The 25,147-nt window shown below is 37.4% G+C and overlaps 1 long non-coding RNA gene across 2 annotated transcripts; it reads left to right on the forward strand.

Annotated features, from left to right (window-relative positions):
• Positions 1–829: 829 nt before the first annotated feature.
• LOC125278158 lies at positions 830–22,445 on the forward strand. Of its 2 annotated transcripts, none has more exons than XR_007187062.1 (3): positions 830–959; positions 9,827–10,085; positions 21,829–22,445. It is a non-coding gene; the product is annotated as an uncharacterized LOC125278158 (long non-coding RNA). The 2 variants fall into 2 exon arrangements; XR_007187063.1 differs by having other exon boundaries at positions 9,827–10,070.
• Positions 22,446–25,147: the final 2,702 nt, after the last annotated feature.

A 25,147-nucleotide genomic window follows, 5' to 3' on the forward strand; every position in this document is an offset into this window, starting at 1 on the left:
TTTCTTTTTAATTAGTCATGTTTTAAAATCTGATTACAGTAAATTAATTCATTTCATACTACGGTGCTGTTGAATGCTCGAATCTGACTGGTTGATCAACGTTCTAAGGTGTGCATTGCAAGTATTTTCAGGGAAACGCACGGCTAAAGTAGTTCTAGCAGGTCTTGACCGCATTACAGTTACATATCACTTCGCCAAATGATTTCAGTTATTTCAAAAAGTCCTTACAGCCTATAACAGAAAAAGAGCCAAAACCCACAACGACACCGACCAAGAAAATAAATATAGTAAACTATAGGATGAAAACGACAAATTAGTGTCATGTTTTTTTCCACAAAATACGTTTTATTGTGTCCTGAAAGCGCATCCTCTCTCTCGCTCTCTCTCAAACGTACACACGCACTGTATAACGTTAGTATATGGACCTATGATATGGACACACTCGCACAGAAACGTTTTGTCAGCGCTGCTCTGATGAATTAATCAGTAAAATGACTCACCAGCGAGGTAATAACTGTGCGATTCTTGAGGTAGATAAACTTATGATAAACTTTCGCTATTAGTAGAGACAGTTCTGCCGTGAGAGAGGCACAGACACTCAGGTAGTATTCACATATCTCACTCTCTCTCTCTCTACGTTAATAACTGTATCAACGGTATTGTTCTGCTCTCAAGGCTCAAGCCTCCGTTACTAGTTCTACCAGAAAGACTCGGGAGGCAAGATAACGGAACACTGATATTTATTACCAAACAGCAAGCAGAATATATAAGGTTAATGATCTTTGGCGTAGACCCCGTCCGTAGCTCACGTCCTGAGGGTTGGAGACTTTGCATTTCCTGCCTGAAGCTGAAGGCAGGGGCGTAGCCAACCCCCGGGGAGTATGGACAGGGACCATCCTGGTGGTGGTGGGGAGGATGGAGGTGAAAGTTCGCGTCAGCATCTGCGAACTCAGACAAGTGTAAGTACCAATCTTTTATACTCCAAGTGTTAGATAATGATTGGTTAGATCTGAATTAATAAGTGACGTAACATTTGAGTCTTCCCGGCAGAACTTGCGCTAGAGCTTCATTTCTGAAATGACGTTTTGGAATTGACCCTTCGCAAAGACCCGCCCCTCTTAGTTACTGTTGCTTTGTCCGACAAGCCATGGCGCTGTCAGGCCACACAGAGTGAAAAATACATCGCGGAGTAAAGAGGACACTGACAACACGTCGACAGACAAGACAGAGCAGGTTACTTATGATATTAAACAAAGTCCCAGCTTTCAAATTGTGTGAATTTTTTTAAAGAAATTCGAACAATAAAAACCGTTTTGTGGCTCTTTAAAGTGTTGTGACAGATTGCTGTAGTGCCTCAGCTCAGCTCGTGAACCGATCATCTCTTCCTACTAGTTAATTTATAGCATCAAATAAACATGAATGAACATGAGAAAAAAATGTTGTTTAAAACGCAGAAAGACGTAAATACACACCTTTTTTCAAGTTCAAGTCCACTGAGGTTAATCTTCTAACTCCTGACTGCTTTGTCTGACAAAATGGCGGATTCGGATTCGGCATTATGATTGGTTAGATCGCTTGTCAATCAAACTCCCAGCGAAGGGTCAATTAGCAATGGAGGCTTGGGATGAAATGGGTAAGAAATTAGTCCCACACACAAGAGTGTTTTAAGGACAAAAACCTGACAAATGCCTTGAAATACACCATCGAAACAGTGTCTTGAGGTGTGGTAACCGTAGTATACGTGGAATAATTGACTCCGGGCCTTTAAATTCTTAGAAAATAATGAACACCCGAGGATACTCCGCTTTGCGTCATGGCCGCATTACCACCTCGGGTGTGTCCATTATTTTCTAAGAATTTAATGGCCTGGAGTCAATTATTCCTTATGTGACTTGATTTATTGGGGGAAATTCTTTCATTCTGGAATGCAACAACAATTATTGTAAAACAGGTGCACTCTAGGTGTCACCCGGTGGTGATATTACCAAGTACAACATGTTCCTGGATCAACATCTTTGTTGGTCCTGAAACAACATTCCAATCAACCAATCAGATTGGAAGGACAAGTTTAGAGTTTATGGCAAGTTTAAGCTTACAACCAGGGTTTAGTGCTTCTACATCAGTGTTATTCACCTATCATTTCCCTCTGATTTTTTGGGATGATATGGGTAGTTCCAGGATCAACAACATACATTAATCCAGGAACATCTTCGCAAAATCATGGTGACTGTCTGCCAGTCTACCATGAGAAGGGGTAATTTTGTGTGGTGGTGAGAAATTAGTTTATTTTCTGTTGTTTGAAAGTCATAAAGCCTGAATTTACATGTAGGCATGTCAAGAGTTTCTTTGTCATCTTCACTCCACTCTTTGCTTCAGATAAGGCACTTAAAGGCAGTGCCTTTTAATATTCACAATGGTTAGACACTTAAAGTGTCAAAAAAAAAAAAAAAAAAAAAAAAACATAAAAAAATACCTAGGACTGACCATTTGGTGTTGAGAAGCAAGAAAGTGAGTGAGAGAAAGAGAGAGAGACCAAAAGAAAGGAATTTCTTTTTGTACGATTTGTCTAAACCCCAGTAACGGGTAGGTTTAGGGGCGGGGTTAGGGGTAGGTAATTCGTATGAATTCATACGAATTAGCCACCTCGTAAAATACGCACGAATTGCCGTGAGATCAGGTTGGAACATCACAAAGTAATATATTTGATTAGTGACCTAGACATACTGCAGAATTCATGTCATTCTTTGTTTTACATTTTTTTAAATGCCCCCAAAAAAGAAAGAAGCATTACATGGTTGAGATTTTTGGACCTTGCTCATGCCCGTAGGCAGGGGGGGTTCGGGTGGTTCGAACGAACCCCCCCTCACTGCCAAAGGTCCAGAATTTAAGTCGGGTTTTTTTTTTTTTTTTATGTGATTATTGTCATCATTGTTTTAATCAATGCTTGTGACAAATATTCTGGGTTGCTGTTTCAAATTAATATGATACATTATTGTAGCTGGACGTGTGTGTGTGTGCCGCGCGTACAGTTCACAGAGAGTTCTCGCAATACACTTTTCAAAGCAACGGTGAAGAAGCATCGCCTCTGAATGATGGGGGGTAGGGGTTATATATATATATATATATATTATTTATATTTAATTAAAAGGATTTCTATATTTTCTCCACTCAATAGTCTACAATATAATAGCCATATAAGTGTAGCGTAATTATACTAATAAAACATAGTGGGATATTCAGTGATATTGGCTGTGCAATATCGACTTTTGTGATTGGCCAATACCGGCAGACTGGAGCCAGTGGAAATGCTTCTCCTTCGGTGCGCGTCTTATTCATCTGAGAACTTCAAAGCAAATTATCTGGAATGATTAGTATATTGATTTACGATGCCTATGTGAGAGTGTTATGTCTGCACATGGGCGTCGTCGGAACCATTGTATGTGGGTGGGACAAGAGTCAAGACCCACCCACTTTTTAAGACCAATGATATTGGACCCACTCACTTTTACCGTCTCTAATTCAGCATTTGTCTAATCCCCCTCAGGTGATGCTACTCCACAAACCACCAACAGAGCATAAAAAATACCAAAAATAAAAATACTTTTTTAAAACATCGCCAAGTAAAACGCTGCGTTTATATAGAACTGTCTCTTTACGACCACCACAAACGGGACACTTTTCCGACTTCGCCTCAGCGCCAGCCGCAAGTCAAACGAGTAGCTTCAGCTGAACAACAGTCAGATGAGATGTCGTCAGGCTATGTCAGTAAAACTCCAATCAGCCGTTAGGCTATAGCCTACTGTGCTCGAAGCGTGAACTCAAGAATTGCTCGCGCAAATGCGCCGGCGCGCGCTGCATATTACTTTATTATGGGAAAACTAAAGCGCTAAAGAAACTACGGGCATGCACCGTCGTTATTCTGTTGTAAATGAAGTCATGAAATGACCAAACATGCGATTAAAGCTGCCTCAAAACTGTGCATGTATGTATGTATTTGTTGACATGGTTTTAAAGCTATTGTTATCCAATTTGTTGGCCTTAAAACTTCTTAAAATGCATATATGTACACCAAGGAAATCACAATTTTCTCGGGGGGGCATGCCCCCGAACCCCCCTAGCATAAAACATTTTCTGACCTCGGTAAATATAAAACCCTGCGTACGGCCCTGCTTCTTTTCTAGCTAACGAAATCAAAGTAATCGTGTATTTCTCCAGTTGTGCGCTCTTTGGGATTAACTTTGTATGCACTGTGTGATCGATGTGTGAAAATAAATGGGAGCAAAAACGCTCCCATATATAACGATATATATATAATTGCATAAAAAATACAAAAAAAAAAAAAAAATTAAAAATGGTACATGAGGAAGCAATTTGACAAAATGCAGTAAATATTTTTGGTGCATCAAAATGCGTGCTCGTTATATACCAGCAGACAAGCTAATCCAGCACAAATTAGTGCATAAAAGGTCACCAAAATGAAGTATTTGAACCTCATAACAAAAGGAGGAGAAAAATTGCAAAAAGGTCCACTTTTTGAAAAAAAGAACCCCCCCCTTTCAATAGGCTGGCTACGGACCTGTTGCTGTATCTCTCTATGTTCCTGTTCATTAAAAACCATTATCTTTCCACTTCTTATAAATCACAATGAAAAAAAAAATCTACAGAAACACTGTTATTCCATGTCATATATGAATTAATACTAGATTTCCCTTGGCAATTTTATGTTAATACATTAACTAAAAAATGCTGAGTATTTAAGTTTTGTATGCAGCCAGCTGTCATACAGTACATGTAACTCAAACTCTCTCTAACATACAAAGACCCTCATTCCCCTCCAACACACGTTTACAAGAAATTAAACTGTTAATTTGTCGGCTCCACGAGAGGAAAAAAAGCTGATTTCCTTTTCCAGTCCTGAACTTGCAGGATAGGGTATGAATTAACTGCACGGCGACAAGCAGAATATGTTATGAGCCAACTTTAATGGGGAATATGGGGTTACGGCGCTGTGAAATTGCGTAAGCTTCCAGTTTATAAAAATGTTCTGCGTCTGATAAACCCTGCAAGCATTCCAAATAACATATTGGACATTAACTGCTTTTAGAGATTGTGGACATTTTGACACATTATCCACTCTGGCGATAGCGGAAAAAAGCATGACCAGATCAGATGTTTAAATTCATGTCTTGCCTCAAGTATACAGAGGCATGACTTCTTGTCTCTTTCCAGGCAGAGCAGATAGCAATGTGAGTTTGAAACTTGTTAAAGCCTGGAGGTGAACCCCCGGTTCAGTTTGTCTAATCTAATTTCCTGGCACACCAGAACAGCATGTAAAGAGAAACATGGCAAGCAATAAATTATAGGGATGGTACTGCTATTCTAGCAGTGTTACAATACTTTGCATGTAAATAAAGTAGGTAGGGCAGTAGTATTGCTACTGCAGTTAGCAAATCCATAAACTACAAACAAGAAATTTCACATTCTGAGAAATAAGGATGGAAAATCCTGTTATAAATGTCTTCTGTCAAAATGCCGGCAACTGCAGTTATCTTACACCTACTCCGTAGGTGCACTGAATATGTGCAAGAAAACTTTCCAGATTTTCCCTTGAGTTTGATGTGCAGGGCTTACAAGGTAAACCTAGTCCTACCTGCGATCTGTTTGCAAAGCTTCACCACAACCCACTTTAAAGTTCCTCTTCCATAAGTGTGCCTGAACCTGAATACTTTAAAATATACTTTAATATTACATGCAATGTGTGCAAGAAATAATCGATCACACAGAAAACATTCAGTGTTTTATAAAAGATAATGACAGCTGCACCCAAGGCACTTGTTTGAGCTTGTGAATTTTATTTGTACAGGTCTGACACAGCTTACATTCACCTAGATCCCTGAAAGTGTGATAAAAATACCAAATATGAACAGAAGCAAAAATCTTTGGTTGGAAGGAATGTCAAAGCAACGAAAATAACAAACTTCTTTATCTGGTCAGCAATACCTGTTACATAAGTTTACCTGTACATAAAAATTAGAAAATCAATTTTTGAGCAAGTACATAACCAACCAGTGTTCAAAACTATCTCCTTACCTTGGCCCGATTCACAATGGTAAGCTTTTAATAATGTTTTAAAATAAAATCTGTACTGGTGGATTTCCGCGGGAAATTCGAGCTCGCAACCGTTCGTCTTTGCGTCATTACGTCACGTCTGTTTACATGAAGAAGAAGTCCCAGCTAGGCTATATGGCAGGTGACGGATCATTTATAGCTTTTTCCCACAGCAGCTGCAATAATTAAACATCATTTTGATGCCGGATTGTAATCCAGAAAGGTCCAAATGACAATCATCAGTGACAACTGGAGATTCACCCATAATCAAAAACAAAAGACTTCGGACTGCGGAGTGGCTACAGAAATTGAAATCTAGGTAACGCTAATACACACTAAATACACATAGTTTATGCAATGCTGATGGTGTTAACATTAACAATTTGAGAACAAAGTATAACAATAATAATAAATTGCATGGTTTGACTTGATCCGAGCTAAGCGATGGTTAGATTTAATCACTATTGGCAACGCAACTGTAATGCCTTTTTACTCGGTTGGTCAGAACAAAAGTGGCAGACATGTTACTTACTTGCTCAGATGACATTTTCCGGTGAAAATTCTTATTTTGGTCATACTTTCAAGACTACAATTTGTGATTCAGTACAGTATCCACATGATGTGATGACTGACAGCAAACATTAGATTCATACGCGCTGAGGAGCCATGCCGATGCACAGCCCACGTAAAGATGATAATTCCGCAAATAACTGCAATTGCAGGTTGTAAACATAGATGGCGACAAAAAGGCAAAACGTATAGACTGCAGCTTTAATATTGAGTCATTTTAGACACAATATTACTTGTTACTCGCTCTGCCCACAAACAAACAAAAAAGAAAAATGAAAGAAAGGGAATTAAACTAAGCCAAAGTGAAACAAACCAAAAAGTCAAAGAAGAACAGAGCAAAATTGAGGTTATAATGCATTAAAAATCTTCTACTCAGCTGCAGTGTTTAAATCTGGAAAACAGCACAAGTACTTCTTGTTGTTGAAGACAATTCCAACACTTGATCCTGTTTTGAGTACTTTTGGAGCTATTTTATTAGTAATTTATTAGTTAGGTTATTCATTTTATTACTATTACAGACCAAAAGTAAACAAAATACCTGGCAAAACAGTTGTTTGAAATGTCAACATTGATTGTCATGGCCTCAGTATCTACTTCACACTCTTGAAGCATGACAGCAGATTAGCACTTTATTGATTATGCTTTAGCTATTTGCTTACGCATGCCCTGAAGCAACACTGTAAAACCTCACAGAGGGTCATGAGTACTGTTTTTACAGGTGTTTTCACATGACTTTTAACACTGCAGTCTCCTAAAGAGATGAGAATGCATTCTCTCTTCTTTTTCTTCCTGATATGCAATAATTCTTAGGCTGTCTTTCCTCTTTCTCATTTTTGTCCCCAATTCTTGAACTTTTAATTTTCTCATTTAACTCAAATGGTGTCACATACGTTTGCAAATGGATCATGTTTAAATAATCAGAGCTAAAAAATGAACATCTTTCAGCACTAAAACGACACATGCAGGAAGCAGGGATTTGGCTGAAAATGTATAAGGATTTATAGGAGACTACTATGTCGTACGCCTTTATATCGTATTTTGTCTTAAGTGATGGTCCCTTAAGAGGGATTGCTCTCTTTTCTGGAGAGATCTTGACAGCCATGTTTGCAAACCCATTTGAGGATTTTAAAGGTGTAAGCAGAGGGCCATTAGTGGTAATGCAGCAACAACTTAAATGCTCTCTCGTCTATCTGTTTGTATATTTTCAAATGCAGAACTTTTTTGCCTTTAATTGATCAATGCTAATGGAACCATTGTGGACTGTACCTGAGGACGTGCGCTTGAATTGTGATTTGTGCATTTAATATCTGTGAGTTTTGTGACTTGTGTGGCTCTTTAAAACAAGACTTGAATCATTTTTCACTTCTTTTGACACCGTCAGGCACTATCTGACAAAAAACAGACAAGCGTTTTATCCTCAGAGGTGAGCGATTCAGAAAAGAAATATTGTTTTCCTCCAGCTCCTTTTTTTCTTCTTTGTTCCTGTGTCAGCACTTAGCCAGTAGAGAAGCAAAGGGTCTTAAGTGTCCTCTGGCACTTTCATGAAATTATGAAAGAGTCAAATTATAGGGGCAGCTTTAAATAAATAATTGGATTCTCAATTTGCAGAAGATGATGTTTAAATTTAAATGGAAAGATTCCTTATTCCCTTAGGGAGGGTATGGAAATCATTTGACATTTTTTTGCTGACACAGAAAGACAGAAGCACCCTGTCCACGCTGCTGGTATGACTCTTCTCCAGTATGGTTTAATGTGTTCAAATAGCCTTACGGGGACACTAAATTAAAGGAACACTTCACACATAAAGGAAAATTCTGTCATTATTTAGCCAACCACATGCTGTCCCAAACCCACATGCCGTTTTTTCCCCCATGAAACACAAAAGAGGGACTATAAAGAATTTTCACATAGATCTATTCCATAGAACAACTGATCACATGTGGAAAAACTCCAAAAAGGTCAAAAATAATATAAAATCAGTCCATATGACTCATGCAACATTTTGCAAGTGTTCTGAAGCAGACGGATATTTCTGCACAAAGATTCTGATCGATGTAGTGCAAACCTGACCTAAATCAACACTTTTTTAAGGTTTGAAATCAACAACCTTTTAGCTTAATTTATGAATTAATACAATTAAAAGCTGAACCAAAGATTGAATCAGCTTGCAATATGACAAGGCTGCACATAATAATCCGCACAAAAGAGCTGAAAAAAGACCACAAATTAATGTGCTGATGGTAAGAGAGCTGCCAGATACTGAGAGCTGAGGACAACCAACATGACACTCTCTCTGATTCAGCTTTAGTCATGTGGAAAATTAAACAAAGAAAAGAGCAGCAGTCAATGCAAATGCCACTAGGGGATATTTCAACTTTAAAGGAGGCAGAATCAAATTCTCATTTACTGCAGATTTTTGGCTTAATAATTCCACTGTTCACTTTCTCATATTTGATCTGGTTCATCATTTATCCTCACTTTTATCCTTCATAAATTTAGAAATGAAAAATGTATTAGCCATGTTTACATTACTAGTACATTTTCCATACTCACCAAATAAATGGACATGAAATATTGATTTGAGTTCATTTTATTTTATCATTTTACCTATATTATCCTACAGCTTCCGCTAAAAAAAAAAAAAAAGGCCACTACAACTATATGAAACAAGCATAGCAACAAGATGAAAATTGAGACAATACTATTAAGTCAGAAGTCCTCTGAGGTCTTAGGTTTCACTACAATCACTAAAATTATTATTACTTATTTTTTTTAAATAATCATGTTTAACTATGGTGTATATATATATTTATATACACAGTCAAACCAAAAAATTCAGACACCTTGAACATTTCATTCATTAATACAGTTTATTCACTATAGTTTAAAAAGAATGGAAATAAAAATATGACAAGATCTCAGAGTTACACTGTGTCAGAAAAAATGTATCTAAATTATGTCAGATAACACTTAAGCAAAACATGGTCAGGTCAAAGTGTCTGAATAATTTTGGTTCCAAATCTTGCAGTTTTACTGGTAGTCCACTGTATGAAGAATCTTTGGGTATAATATGTTACAGTTTACTTTATTTTGCTATTGTCATGATTGATCACAGGAAGCAAATGCGAGTTAACACGTTTATTAACAGGAAGAGAGATGGAACACAGTCACTGAACGGGCAGGCCTCTGGTGACGCAGGGATTGAGATGATCGGCTGGTGGTGACGAGGAGTGCTGAGGTGAAGTAAATCCAAGGTCCGGACATAGAACGAGAACACGAAGAAAACCGGACTGGAACTGGAGACGACACGACTGGAACTCCGAGCAGGAACAGGACAAGACAACACAGCACAGGACACCAAACAACGATCTGACAGGGAAGATGAGAATGAGGTGAGCTTATAAAGGGTAAGTGAATGAGCAGCAGCTGGTGAAGTGATGGGTGGCAGCTGGATCCACTGATGAGCCACGTGGCCTGGACACACCTACAAACACACACACATACACGCCCACCGCTGTCACAACACAGAACACGCGACAAGAAGGAAACAATGCATTTGCGAACCGTGACAGCTATCCTCACTTACATAAATGTGTCCTGCAAAAATATAAAAAAAGACTGAATAGCTAATTTTTGTTTTGACTGTTATATATATATATATATATATATATATATATATATATATATATATATATATATATATATATATATATATATACACTGCCCTCCAAAAGTTTGGAAACACCCCTGGCAAAGTGTTGTTTTAGAATACAATGAACCAATTTTTGTCCGTTTTCCAATACTTTGCATCAAATCAAAGTTTGTAATGTTGTGATTCACCTCGTAGTTAGATGTTTTGGTTCATAGCGCACACTCTTAAAGACTTTTAAAGTCCCTACACTGTAAAAAATTTAAGTTGATTAAACTTAAAAGTTTAAGGGAACCAGCTGGAGGAGATTTTTCTCAACTTCTTGTTGTATAACAAGTTCAATTTACGACAAGTTGAGAAAACTCAAAAATCTCCTGCAGCCAGGGGCGGATCTACCGGGGTGGCATGGGGTGGCAACTGCCACCCTAAGAAAAAGCTTTGCCACCCCATCTGCCACCCCAAAATTATCAGAGAATAAAATATAAATGTTAGAAGTGTTTCAAGTAGCTACTACTGCTTTTCAGCAGCGGCGCTTCAATGTGATGACATAAAAAACAGCGTATTATAAAATAATGGCAAGAAAACACGTCTTTCAATAAGCTGCATGACGGTTGCACGCGAACGCAGCGCGCCCAATGTAGTCAGCTTCATTAACAAATGACTCTTATGAACCGGTTCTTTGGGAGTCAAAAACACAGAGCAGCCAAGTTCACTTACGAATTGTTTTCCATTTGTTTGTGAATCGGAAAATTACTGCTTCTCGGCTAACTCAGAAGTCCTCGAATTTTCGTAATTGTTTGCGAGCTGATTCACCAACCGCCCATCATCATGGATAAAGGTCTTTTTGCCATCCGACGAAACGGTAACATGAAATCAATAAGAAGATCCCGATCACAGAAACTAGTTAGGTAAGAATCTAAATGTATTTTAGCTTTTCTCGATTGCTAACACATTATAAATGATTCAGTTGGCCCAGTTTCCCAAACCGTTCGTTCAGTTCTCAAAACAAAGACACATTTCTCAAAACGTTTAACTATGACAACATTAGGTAGCAAAACTGATGACACACCAGTCAAAATCTGAGAGAGCTGAATGAATAATTTACAGGGGTTTTAAACTTACACAGTACCAGTACTTTAGATGAGGGAAATTTCACTATGTACAGTAAACTGTTGTAGCACGTTACACCCTCAAACTAGTGATTGTCAGCTTTCTCTGTAGCCATTTGTTATACTGTATTTTGCAGAACTGAGAAATGACTGTCTTGTGTCAGAAGACCAATACACTGCTATAGTACCTTATATACTGTAATAAAATTTGGCCAAATGTGTAGAGGATGCTGAATTTACTGTAATTAACAGTATACTGTATTGTGGTGCATACCAAGTTCATACATATCTACTGCCAGATCAATTTACAATAGTAAAATGAAAAAAAAAATGAAAAAAAATCATTGCTGTATTTTACTGTATCTGTACATTTATTTTTGTATAGTGTAGTAGACAATGAGCTGCAAAATAATTTCTGAATCCCAGTAAGAGGTATTTTTGTTACAGTGTTACATGAATTGATCTCACTAGTGTTCACTGGGCAGTGCAGTAGTCTGTGTATTTGTTAAGTTTTGTGTGTCATCTGAGGCCAAAGTTTGATTTTGTCAGACAAGAATAAGTTGACTAAAACATTTTATTTTGACCTGGAAGTTTGAGGTTTGTACAAGTTGGTGCATAGTTTTGAGATTGTGTTTATAGTTGTAAGAAAATGTTAAATTGTTTCATTTCAACTAGATTAAAAGTTTGAAAGACAAATTTATGCTGGCTTGCCATAAAGCCAACTTAAAGTCTTGTTTAAAAAACATAAATAGTTTGGTCAGTTAGGCCAGAATATAGATGTTCTGGGTGATTGCTAAAGTGTTGCTAGGTGGTTGCTAGGAGATTCTAGGTGGTTGCTAGGCTCTTGCTGCAATTGCTGGGGTGTTGCTAGAGTATGTAGTTGATAGGGTGTTCTGGGTGAACACACACAGACATTCCCACCTCTGTTAATAACAGAAACTCAAAAATTGTTTGCAATTGTTGGACACTTGCTTTGGTGTTGCCACCCCTCATAGACCTCATGCCACCCCTTTGCCACCCTATAAATAATTTTCTAGATCCGCAGTGTATAGGAAAAATACTTCCGTAACTATTTATATTGCATTGTAGGATTCACATTCTAAATATAATGAACAGTGAGACTGTGAATACCAATGATATGAGACAGTCCTAAATGTATGAAGGCCGTCTGAAGTTGTGAAAAACTAGGACAAGCGTTCCAGGAGTGTAGAAGGATGACACCAGACAGGAAGTGACTGTGCACACATATAAATACATATAAAACACACACTCACTTACATATTTAAGGGGCAAGATGAGTATAATATCTTCATCAAAGCTTCAAAGTGTCAAGCTATCCGTTTCCTTTTGCCTCAAATGTTCTCTCTGGTGCGATTAAGTGAAAGCCTATAAAGTATGGATGCTGAGTGGGAGCTGATGGGTTTGTGTAATGATGCTGTATATACTCATGTGCGTGGGTTTGTGAGCGATCATACACTGTGTCTGCAAGCGAGAGTCTGTGTTAAAGTTGTAGTAGTTGTTTGGATGCTCGTTGGTGTGCCTTTTCCCTGTCAGTTTGTTTATGTGCATGTGTGTAATGATGCTTCTCTTTAAATTGTCTTTTATGAGGCAAAGTGAAGGCTGCGCTGCCCTGCTGCTCTGCATTCTGGGTAAATGAGGGGTTAAGGCCGGTAATGGTGGGGACACTCAGCATGGAGGCCGGAGCTATGATGGCAATCCTCCTCCTGTTTTTAATCTCTTCTTTCTTTTTATTTTCGCCACCCTTGGATAACAGTCTCTGTTGTTGACTGCTGTTGTATCACTACAAAACAGTGGTTAAACAAGTGCATTTCTACATTTTATACAGACAACAGAATTCCAGCATGACTTGTTAAAGACAGTCATTTGAAATAATTGTTTTGTGGATGTGAATGTGTTTAGCTAAATCTATATAATTAGCTTTATATAAAAACAATACAAGTCTATGCAATGTCTAGCTTTTGATAGACAAGTATGTGTGTGCGAATTGAAAGGGTATGAAATGGTAAATTTAAAGTGGCCATTTAAAGGCCATTGACTTGTTTTACTGCTCAAATGCAATCACCAATACCAACCCAATACCACCATTACTAATATGAGTGTGTGTGCACACATATACCTCAACAGCAGCTAAAAGACAAACTCATTTCCCCACTGAATTGGGGCTGTACAAAGTGCTAACTCTGCAAAACACAGTGAAGTGTAGATATAGAGGCTATAAATTAAACCTTAGGCATGGAAATCTCGTTTAAAACCAAATGGCTTTTCAACCACGGACATACACATATACGCACCTGCACATACAATCACACAATTCTCAGTTGTACTTGTGCATTATATATATATTCATCCAATCTCTGGTCACCAGTTTTGATGAAAGGTACTGGCCCACATGAGACACACACTTCTAGCTAAGCTATCTAAATTAAAACTTCAAATTCCATTAATTTCTTTTTTAATCTAATTATAATTACTATACATTAACCTTCTAGTTTGGCTTGGTCATTTTAGACTGAAAAAAAAAATGTTTTGAAAATTTTAAAATCTTTACTTCATCAGATTGGTACGAAACATCTTGATTACTGATGTAACCCTTGTTCCCTGAAGGAGGAAACGGAGACGTTGGGGCAATACTGAGTGAGGAAGCAGAGCATTGCTCACTGCCAATCCACGCCCGGTATGGCCCAGAGACTGAGGACAATGCCAGGCCCTCCTGCTGGAAAAGGAGTGGTGTGATCACCACCTCCTGGTTCAGAGCAGCTCCCTCCATCTCTGGGTTGCCCGTATCAGGGTTGCAGTTTAGATGGACACTTAGAAGGTTTAGCTCGACGGTATAGCCGGGGTGAAAAATGAAAAAAGGAAGTGAAAGTCACAGAAGTGAAAAGTCAAGATCTTTGCAATTTCATGAGTTCACACTTACAAATAATCAGATAGTAAATAGTATGCGTAGTAGTATGTGTATTTGGCGTGCTGTCCGAGGAGAGGGCTCCGAGCTCGGTATTTTGGCCCAAACCCAAAGTACTCCCCCCATATTCTGGTTAGGAAAGTAACCAGGCAAGTGTGAGGAGATGGGGTGGTGGAGGGATGCTGTAATACTGTCGAGGAATATGGGTGAGTCGACTGTGTGTGTATATATATATGCTTTCACTCATGCTGATTGGGTAGATATGTTGATTACTGATTGCTAACAGCTGGCTGAAATGACGTGATGATTAGTCAGATTATTTGAACGTTGCTCCTCCCGAATTTTGTTAATAAAACATCATTTAACGTCACAAAGGCCTTTAGGTTGGACTGACCAAATATGACCTTGATCTGATTAAAGCTCTAGGAGGAGTTTGTTAAAGTACAACGTCTGGAAATGGCAAAAATTGCAAAACTTTGCAGAGATAATTCAAAATATCTTACTTCCTGTTGGGTTTTCAGATATTGCACCCAGGGACTTTTTGTAGGTATTGGGCTGTTACATCTGTCTTCCGAATTTCATACCTGTACGTGAAATGTAGAGTAAAAGGTGCTTAATTGAAATTTTTTAGGTGGCGCTATCGTGCCATTTAGCCACACCTAATTCTGAAACCCATATCAGATGTACATTTTCACCACTTATGACGCATGTGCACAGTTTCATGAGTTTTTGAGCATTTTTAGGCCCTCAAAAATGCGATTCATTTCAGAGAAGAAGAAGAATTGACTGAGCAAATACAATAGGGTCCTGACGCCATCGATGCTCAGGCCCTAAAAATAACCTTCTGGGAAACAAAAACTAACATTCTGGAAATGTTATAATAACATTATAAGAACTAGTGGTTAAACAGATCATTGCTGATCCGTGATCCGTACGGAGCACAGTTCAGCACGCATGTGATTCGCGGATCAATTGCAAGTTTCACCGCAATGGAGTAAAAGGTTATCAGAGGTGCATTTCGGATAGCTTGCAAACTCCAAATTGATTTCTCTTTCGCGTTCTAAATGCACTTGGATTGACACATACACACATTATGTCAGTCAAAATACCCCTCTCGGCAAGTATTCTCGTAAACGCATTAGGTTATGTCTTAATTGAACGAACTGAGAATTCAGATGTGGATCTGTCAGATGCGAACGTGCATGGGGTCTACTCCTAAAGTGACAGCAACCTATAAATACCTGCTGTTGTATGTCATGTAAATCAAACAACAAAACACAGCTTAAACAAAGATTAATCTATATTCAATTTATACAGTGAATAGTGTCATTTTATATTTAATTATTACATTTATATACATGAAAATTAATACTACAGTTAGACCTTATACTTCATTTGTGTAAGGAACTCTGCACGTAGGTGCCTGAGTTTAGGACTTTTATGTTGAAGTTCATTGTCATGTCTTGCTTCACCAAGTGCCTGCTTTCACTGCCTTGTTTATTGCCATAGTATCCCTGATTCTGTCTAAGTTTGTTAGTTATTGTTTGAGTTCCTCAACTTAGTGTTTGTGTGTTGTTCTCCCATGGTGTTCATGCTTTGTCTTGTCTGGAGTTCATGTTATTGCCATGCCTGGATTCATGCCTTGCTAATCTTTGGATTACTTCATCATGCCTGGAACCAAGTTTGGAAGATTTTGGTTGGTTAATTTCTGTTTTAGTGTGGAATAAACTGCTTGCATTTAGATCATTGCCCTTCTTCATTTGAGACAACACAGCAGACATTACAATTTGTAACTTTGTTGTATTTATCTGTGCTTGTAATTGATGTACAGTATTTGTTCTTTTCATTTGCCTTTAATAATGTACTAGTTAGGCTAGTAGTTTCTGCTGTGGTGTCGGAGTAGGGCTAAGTGGGCTAAGTAATAATTGCAAAGTTATCCCCCACCCCCCAATTTTTTTTTTTTTTTTTGGTGCTGATCCGAAAAATGATCCGATCCGTGACTTAACAACCATGATATGATCCGAACCATGAGTTTTGTGATCCGTTGAACCACTAATAAGAACATTTATATTAATGTTAGTTTTTGGTTTGTATAACTATTCTAACATTCTGGGAAAGTTAGATTAACGTTGGAATAATGTTCTGGAAATATTAAGAACTTTCCTGGCTAACCATACGTTAGATTAACGTTACAATATTCTGGGAATGTTAGATTAACATTAGAATAATAAATATATAAAAATATATATTTATAATGCATGTTTGGTACTTCATGGCATATACAAATGTGTTTCTGGGAGTGAATTACAATGCAAAGCATGCCATTTCCTGTTGCCAACAGGTGGCACTATGGCTAACTGAATATTGGCATAGTGATGTCCTGGCCTGAAGACTCTTATCACACGTTTTCAAACATGTTTAGACTGTCAAAAATGCGATTCATTTCGGAGAAGAATTGACTGAACAATTACAATAGGGTCCTCGCACCACCGGTGCTCAGGCCCTAAAAATACAATTACATCCAGTGGTTTTTATATACAGTAGAGTGAATGTCAGGCAGCACTCCTTACACTATTTTCTAAGAAAGATTTCAGCCAAAACAAAATCCATCAACTATTGATTTTCACCCTTTACAATACAGTTTTAAAAGCTTTATAAGTAAAACTGTATAAAGCTGCATTCAAGTACAGCATGTTATTAAGGCAGAGAGCGAAGAAATTGGCCTCTCAAGGTAAACACACCATTCTAACCACATACCTAAAGAGATTTCTTTTTCTGGCACAATTTTGCAATCTATCCATCCATCTGTTCGCCTATATGCATCCAGATCCATCAATCCATCAAATGCTAGCATATGTGATTTCTGTCAGCAGACCTTTGATTACTGAACTCTCCCTCTTTTCTCCCCCTGCTTCTTTCTTCTCTTTCTACAGCACACAGTGGATTTATGTCATTGAAAATGCATTGGGTGAAGCAGAATCTGTTTCTGCATGTCTGCAGTCGCCTCAAGGAACGTGTGTTGTTTAGAGAAAGGAGAGAGATGCACAAACACACACATACACACGTACGCATAGTGCAAGAAGGGCATTTGAATTTGTAATCATATGTGTAATAGCCTCAAAAACATAGAGCAAAGGAAGTTGCAGTCGTAATGTGTGCAACAAATACCTGGAATTGGAAAACAGGATGACAGATGTTATAGAGGGCATGTCTGGTAACAGCGTTCATCCTCTAATGAAAAGGCATATCGTATGCCTTTATTTAGTTCTTGCAAAGGTTGAACTTTTGTTCTCAACGTACTGAATCACACAGCAGAAAGCTAGAGGCAATTTGGTCATCCGCACACATCTCACAGTTAATAGCTCATGCACTAGGAAGGCCATTTAATCATCAAGACTTGCTTTACAAAACATCAGTATCAGTAAGCTTAAGTATACAGAAGATTGGAATGCAACAAGTCAAATGAAGTTTTATTATAATTAGATTTTTTTTTATATAATTTTAAACCATGAATCTATCATATTATATTATAATTATTTTCATTTTTAAGTCTTTTTGGCTTCTTAATTTGGGTTTTTGCCGTTCATGTTTTTTTTTTTTTTTTTTGCTTTACACTTTTAGCCAGATTATTAGTTAGCTTGGCTGACTAAATTCCTTTGATGAAGTACAATAAAAACAAATCAATTGCAAAGAGCAATTTTATTTTCATTTTATTCACACAGAAATCAGTTTTGCCTCATCTCGATGTTTTTTTTTTAACTGCAAGTGAACGAAATTGTATTTTACATTATTTTTGTATTTGCATAATTTTTTTGGTCCCACTTTATATTAGGTGGCCTTAACTACTATGTACTTACATTTAAATTAATTATTTGATACAATGCACTTATTGTGTACATACATGTTTTTACATTGTACTTATATTTTAAAAATACCTGCATGTAATTACATCTGTAATTAATTTCTGTAATTACATTTATAATTACACTGTGATTACACCTTAATCCACCCTTAAACCTACCCATACCACCAAACCTGTCCCTAACCTTACCCATATCCCACCTCAATAGCAGCAAAAGTGTTTTCTTCTTCACAAAATTATGAATAGACATTATGATTTTGTTCTAATATGTTCATTTTGGTTGGTTAATGCAAAATCATTTCACATATGTTTCGCCACATGGAGTTTAGGAAAAACTTTAGACATCCAAGATACATTTGGCGCTCATTTGGAGCTTGACAAGTATTAATTTTGGACTCTGGTTAAAGTGTTTCTACTCTGTCACAAATTGATCATTTCAACGGCTGTAACAGCCTCAATGCCAAATTCAGCAGTGAAAGAGGACCTTGCTACATTGCATTACACTGCAGGTTATAAAAGTACAAGTGCGAAAGTATTTGTCCTCTGAACCGTTCTCTGATGCATGCCACTTTGCCACTGTGTTCTGGGCAAGAAAATAAAATTGTCTGTCATTGAAACAACAGTGATGTTGTACCCATATTTCCAGCACTCCACAGCATCCTTCTCTCAAAGAAAAAGGTTCAAGACTTAGCAAATTTTGACATTTTTGCACAGTTTGATTTTCCCTTTCCCTTTTACAATACAGAACTCTATATGCATGTTCAACTGTTTTTACAGTGTTTTCTGTACAACCATTCACAAAGACTGTTAAATTTATCCTTTTTTTATTGTTTTATCATCTATTATATAACCACCCCTATTCGCACATAAAATCACTTTTCATGTGGTCAAACAGTCTTTTCAAATCCAAGTAGGTGGTTCTTGGCTAGAATAAGCTGCAATGTGGAGTCTGGCTAGGAGAGACCTGCTGAAGACTTTGGTCGGCAACAGAAACTGCTGTCAGCCCAAAGTGATCAAGTCACACAGGGACACATCTGTTTGAAGCTAGGCAGCCATTCAATATGCCGAGCGGCTATCTATCTATCCTAAACCTAGTAATATGTTATGACTGAAAAAGAACTTCCTCTTCCCTTATGAAGGAAAGAGAAAGAGAGGGGGTACAACACTGGCTTGGGGCAAATGAGATGTTGAGTCGTTTCCTGGCTAATTAAATCATTCTAATAAAATACCTCTGGACACAACACAAGAGAGGAGGCATTATTAAATCGTAGCCCATGGTGTCAGCATAGAAACTTAAAAAGCACTGTCCTGCGGCTGGGATGAAGTTAGATTTCCAATGTAACTAATATGAAAAATTAATTATGGCTTCAGTGTTATTGGTATCTCCTATTAAAAGTGAGCGTTGTTTTAAAAAGGGAAGCTCAAAAGACCCTTATCATAGCCCGGCCTCACAGACAGCGTGATCAATCTGTTTTAAAAGAAACGTTAATCATTACAAACCAGTTGTGTGGCCTCCACCAGTGTAAAAGGTCTGTAGGGCAAAGGGACACATTATGTAATGCTAATCATAAAACTTCAAACCAAGTCAAACTTTTTTCTGATAGACAGCTTTTTCTGTCCCTTTAAGCTTAACTCCTTTTGTGCATGATGTTAGATAAATGGGATTTGTGCATCAATACATGCCTTTAGTCCTTATGCTTTTCATATATTTATGAAGCTTTATAGAAGCAGATTAACAGTTTTGTTGTGGCTATCACAACCAGAGATGAATTATGAGTATCAGTGTTTTGTATCCTAATAAGGGGGGAAGCACAATATTGGTACCATATTATTATAAAAATTAAAGGATTAGTTCAATTTCAAATGAAAATTACCCCAAGCTTTACTCAACCTCAAGCCATCCTAGGTGTATATGACTTTGTTCTTTATGATGAACGCAATCGGAGAAATATAAATAAATATCCTGACACATCCAAGCTTTATAATGGCAGTGAGCGGGATCAACAAGTATGAGCTGAAGAAAGTGCATCCATCCACATCCAGTCATCATAAACCTAATCCACACAGCTCCAGGTCATTAATAAAGGCCTTCTGAAGTGAAATGATGTGTTTGAGTAAAAAAAAATCCATATTTAACAAGTTATGAAGTAAAATATCTAGATTCCACCAGACCGCCTTCCGTATTCAACTTACGAAGAAAGTGTAAAACTCTCAAAATTCAAAAAGCTTATGTCCTACGCCTTCCCTATTCAACTTATGGAAAAAGCTTAACTGACACAATGCCAGTTCAGTTTTTTTTGTAATTTGAATACAGAAGGCAGCTATTTTTCAGATTACTTTTGCAGTCATCTAACCCTCACTTAAGTTAATATTGAAAAATGCTAATAATTTAAAAAAAAAAGTAAACTTTAGCAAAAATCATCTCAAAATGCATATGGAGTGTCTATTTATACTAAGTACAAATAGCGTCCATTGTTGGCAAACACTATTTACACTAGCTCCACCCACTGGTCTGGTTGGGCCACTCAAGTTTTAAAAAAGACACAGAATTCAATGTCTTCACTGGTGCAACAGTAGTGAGTAAGGCTCGCAGACATGACTTTTAATGCGATCGCCGTGTGTTCTCCATTTTCCCATCACATATAACATCAGAAAGACATTATATATCAATAAAAATGAAAATAATCTTCTAAAAGTGGAAATAAACTGCAAACGAGTTGTTTGATATTATTAAAAGTGTTTATTGGGTAGGGTTAGGGGAAGGTGTAGGAAGGGTTTTATTCTCCGCTAAGGCAGCATCCATTTAATAATTTTAATAAATAGAATCAGTTCTCTATGATAATATTGCATCCTTTAATGTACAAAATGCTGAGGTACAAATAGTATGTGCCAATATAAGGTATAGAAAGCATCTAATTACTATTTACCCTTATGGCAAAGAACTATTTTTACATGGTGTAAATAGAATCTATCGCTATTTTCACCTAGCATATCGCTAAGAAAATAGCATCTACAGCTATTTGCACTTAGTGTAAATAGCATCTATTGCTTAGAAAATATAAGCTATTTTCACTTAGTGTAAACAGCATCCTTTGCTATTAGCCGCAGCAAATGAACACCCATTCTCATACTGTACTGTTGTGATGCCTGCAGTAAATAAACAATTTTATGGTGTTCTTATAGACTGAAAGTGAAGGATATTTTTGTCTAATATTTTGAAGCACATTTTTGAATACCATCATGACAAGAGGTATATTCCAGTCACGAGAGACCTATTTTTCATTGTAGATCTGTAAGTTCTTAACTTCAAGGACAGCCTTGTGTTTATAATAGCTTGTCGATGGGAGCCTCAGCTTAGAATTATGTGCTCACAAAGTCCTTCTGCAGAGAAGCATTGCACCATCAGCAGTGATTTTCCCCACAATCTTATACTGCTGTGACCTCCCTTCCACACAAGGACAGAAAACAATCATTGTAATGACTATGTTTGACATCCACCTTAATGTAACCTCTCAATGTACACTGCCCTTGTAATGTCCCTGTACTATGGAGATTTCTTTCTTTGTTTTACAGCTGTCTTTAATTATTTTGTTTCTTTGTGTCAAAGCAAATTCAGCATGAAGTGTGACCGTGCAGTGGGCAGACTGAGAGAGTGAGAACATAAAGTCCTCAGATTCCCTTTCAACTTCAGGCCTCAGCACACAGCTAGTGAAAGACTCAACAAAGCAAAGGCTTGGAATGTGAAGATAAACCAGAGTCACTCTACGATGTCCCCAAGAACAACGAGATGGGAGGGGAGAGAAAAGGTGAATGAGTGCAGAGCTGAGGAGGTGAGCACTCGACTCTGAGCTCAAGAAAGAGGGAGCTACACTTCCAAGAATTCAGCCCTGAACGCAACCTTAATGGCTTTTCACTGTTGAGGTACAAAAACAAGAGTTGCATCTTCCCCTGAAAATACACAGCAACACTAAAATATCGGACCCGCAATAATTAGCACAACAAAAATAACACCAGGATGCTGCTAATGGAAAACCCTTCACATGATCCTTCACGTAGTCAGACAGTAATTAAAACCGCTCTGTCTGTTCATAATTATGTGGGGTGCTGAGATGCTACTGTATTGATCTGGGATTAAACATAATGCATGTCCTAATGAAATACCTACATTACTGTCATCAGTGCTATGATGGCTCATTAATATACTAATATCTGTTCTTCTGAGAGTTGTGAGGTTGTCTGTATATGAGAGAGAGAGAGAGAGAGAGAGAATATAAGACACTAAAAACTCCTCACAGGCCATTAAAGCAGGACAATGGCAAAAGACATTTTGCATTCCAGGTGAATATTTTCCATATGTTTCCTCATTTTATGCCTTGCTCATAGTGCATGAGTTAATCGTGCTGTAATTAAAAGTTAAGCATAGATCACACAGGTTTTTTTTTTTTTTTTTTTATCATTATGGCATTTGGAAAACCGGGTTACTGGTTTCTGTTGTCAGCAAACCTGGGAAAGCAGTTTTCCTGTGCTGTGTTATTTTGGTACACTCAGTGTTTATTCATATTTTGAATTAGCTTTTTTTTTTTTTTTTTAATACATTTTCAGTTTTCATTTTCATTTTCATTTCAGTTTTAGTAATCTTGATATTTTTATTGCTTTTGTCATTTTTTTTTTAATATTTCTATTTAGCTTTCATTTATTTTTATTACAGTTTTAGTAATTTTAGTGCTTCAACTTAAAATACTTTATTTCAGTTAGTTGCCAATGCAGCATTTCTAATTTTTAAGTTTAATTTTTATTTTATAATTTGTTTTGCTTATATTTTGTTATTTAAGCTTTATTTCTTTTAACAAACACTATTTTTAGTTTTAGTCAATAACAACACTGTTCAAAAGTAGACATGCATTCTGACAAAATCACATTTTAAACATATAAATGTCAACGATTTTTTATCTTATAGTAGATTATGAACTATAGTGCCCAATATATATATTTTTGAGAGTTGAGAGAAAGTTTGACATCTATGTTCAGTGACATCTATGCACGTCCTGATTTTGCTGAGTTAGACATGTTCCTAGGTAAACACATTTTGTTGATCCTGGAACAACATTCCTGTCCGAAAATTTAGCTGAACCATGTCCCTACCCCTAAACCTAAACCTACCATGTTATACTGAAATTAAAGGAAAATGATAAAGGTGAATAACACTGATGTTGAAGCACCTAACCCTGATTGTAAGCCTAAACTTGACAAACTGTAAACTCAAATCTGATCGGTTGAATGGAATGTTGTTCCAGGATCAACAAAGATGTTGATCCAGAAACATGTTGTACTTGGCGAAATCAGGTTCTGCGACATGGATTAGGTAGTAGGGATATTAAAGGTGCCATTGAACGTTTTTTTTACAAGATATTATATAAGTCTAATGTGTCCCCTGAATGTGTCTGTGAAGTTTCAGCTCAAAATACCACATATATTTTTTTTAATTAATTTTTTTAACTGCCTATTTTGAGGCATAATTAGAAATGCACCAATTCATTCTGCGGCCCCTTTAAATTCTCATGCACTCCGCCCACGGAGCTCGCACTTGCCTTGAACAGCATAAACAAAGTTCACACAGCTAATATAACCCTCAAAATGGATCTTTACAAAGTGTTCGTCATGCATGCTGCATGCATATGTGACAATACCGAATGGAGAAAGATGTTAGTCACTGTTTAGATTTTATCCGACTACGCCACCCTGGTGGGAGGCCAGGGAAATAACTCCCAATACAAGACACACAGGTAAGTTTTACCAACTGAAGGCAAGGAATTAAGGGAGACGTGGGTAACCATACAAAATAGACTTTATTATAAAATCACATTAATTAAAACTCTCTCGCAAACACACCCACAATAACAGAAATATAATATCCAGGGCCAGGATTTGTGGGAACCAGGCAGGCCGGCTGCAACTCAAGAGGTCATCCAAAACCCACCTCAATCCACACCAAGCAAACACCACACACACACCATCCAAAGAGAAATTGTATCAGCACACAGCACACTGTGAAACACCGCAGAATGGAGCAGCTAGCCTCCCCAGTTCCACACACACACGACTTCACTGGCCCTGGAGAGAAAGAAAAAAAGAAAAAAAAAAAAAAGCATTAAAGAAAAACAACCAACAATTAAGACAAATAACAATTAAATGAAAAATAAGCCAAACACCAAAATAATAAAGTTACTGCAACAGTTCTAATGCTCAGGCCTCCAGAAAACACCACATAGGCCTACAAACGAATAGCCAACATCAGAATGGCACTGGTGCAAGGCATCAAAAATAAGTAAATAAACAACCCAATACATACAAACAAGAAATGTATAAAGAAAATACAATAATGAAATAAAAAGAAAAAAAGCCAAAATAAACAGAAAACGAAACAAACAAAATCAATCAAATTAAACAAGAAAAATTAAATCCAAAAGCTTAACTGATAGGCAGCCTTGCGGACGCGTATCCGAAGCCCGCTTTAACAGCCCCGGCGACGTGCAAGGCAGCAAAACAGTATACAGTCCAATGACACGATCGAAACCAAAATATATCCGTAAGCAAAACAGCAGCTGCGTCACGTGAAATCACTAGCCGAGAACTGAACTCAATGTTCCCCTTTCCCTTTAACCTAGGAGTATGACAATTAGTCAAAAAAAGAAATAATTAAACAGAACAAATATGAAAGACAAAAGCGGCATACTTACAATTGATGTTGAATACTGGACGCAACGCTGTATGGTTACTCACTACCGGTGCCGCAGCTCAGTCCAGCGATCAGCCTTCACACACATACGCACCTGCCCTTGCTGCTATTACTAAAAGCAACACGCTATAAATAATACAACTTAAATGGTCGCAAGTTAAGTATCAAAACATACCTGCAAGTGAACTCC

This window comes from Megalobrama amblycephala, linkage group LG11 (assembly GCF_018812025.1).
Source record: "Megalobrama amblycephala isolate DHTTF-2021 linkage group LG11, ASM1881202v1, whole genome shotgun sequence".
Classification (NCBI taxonomy): Eukaryota; Metazoa; Chordata; class Actinopteri; order Cypriniformes; family Xenocyprididae; genus Megalobrama; species Megalobrama amblycephala.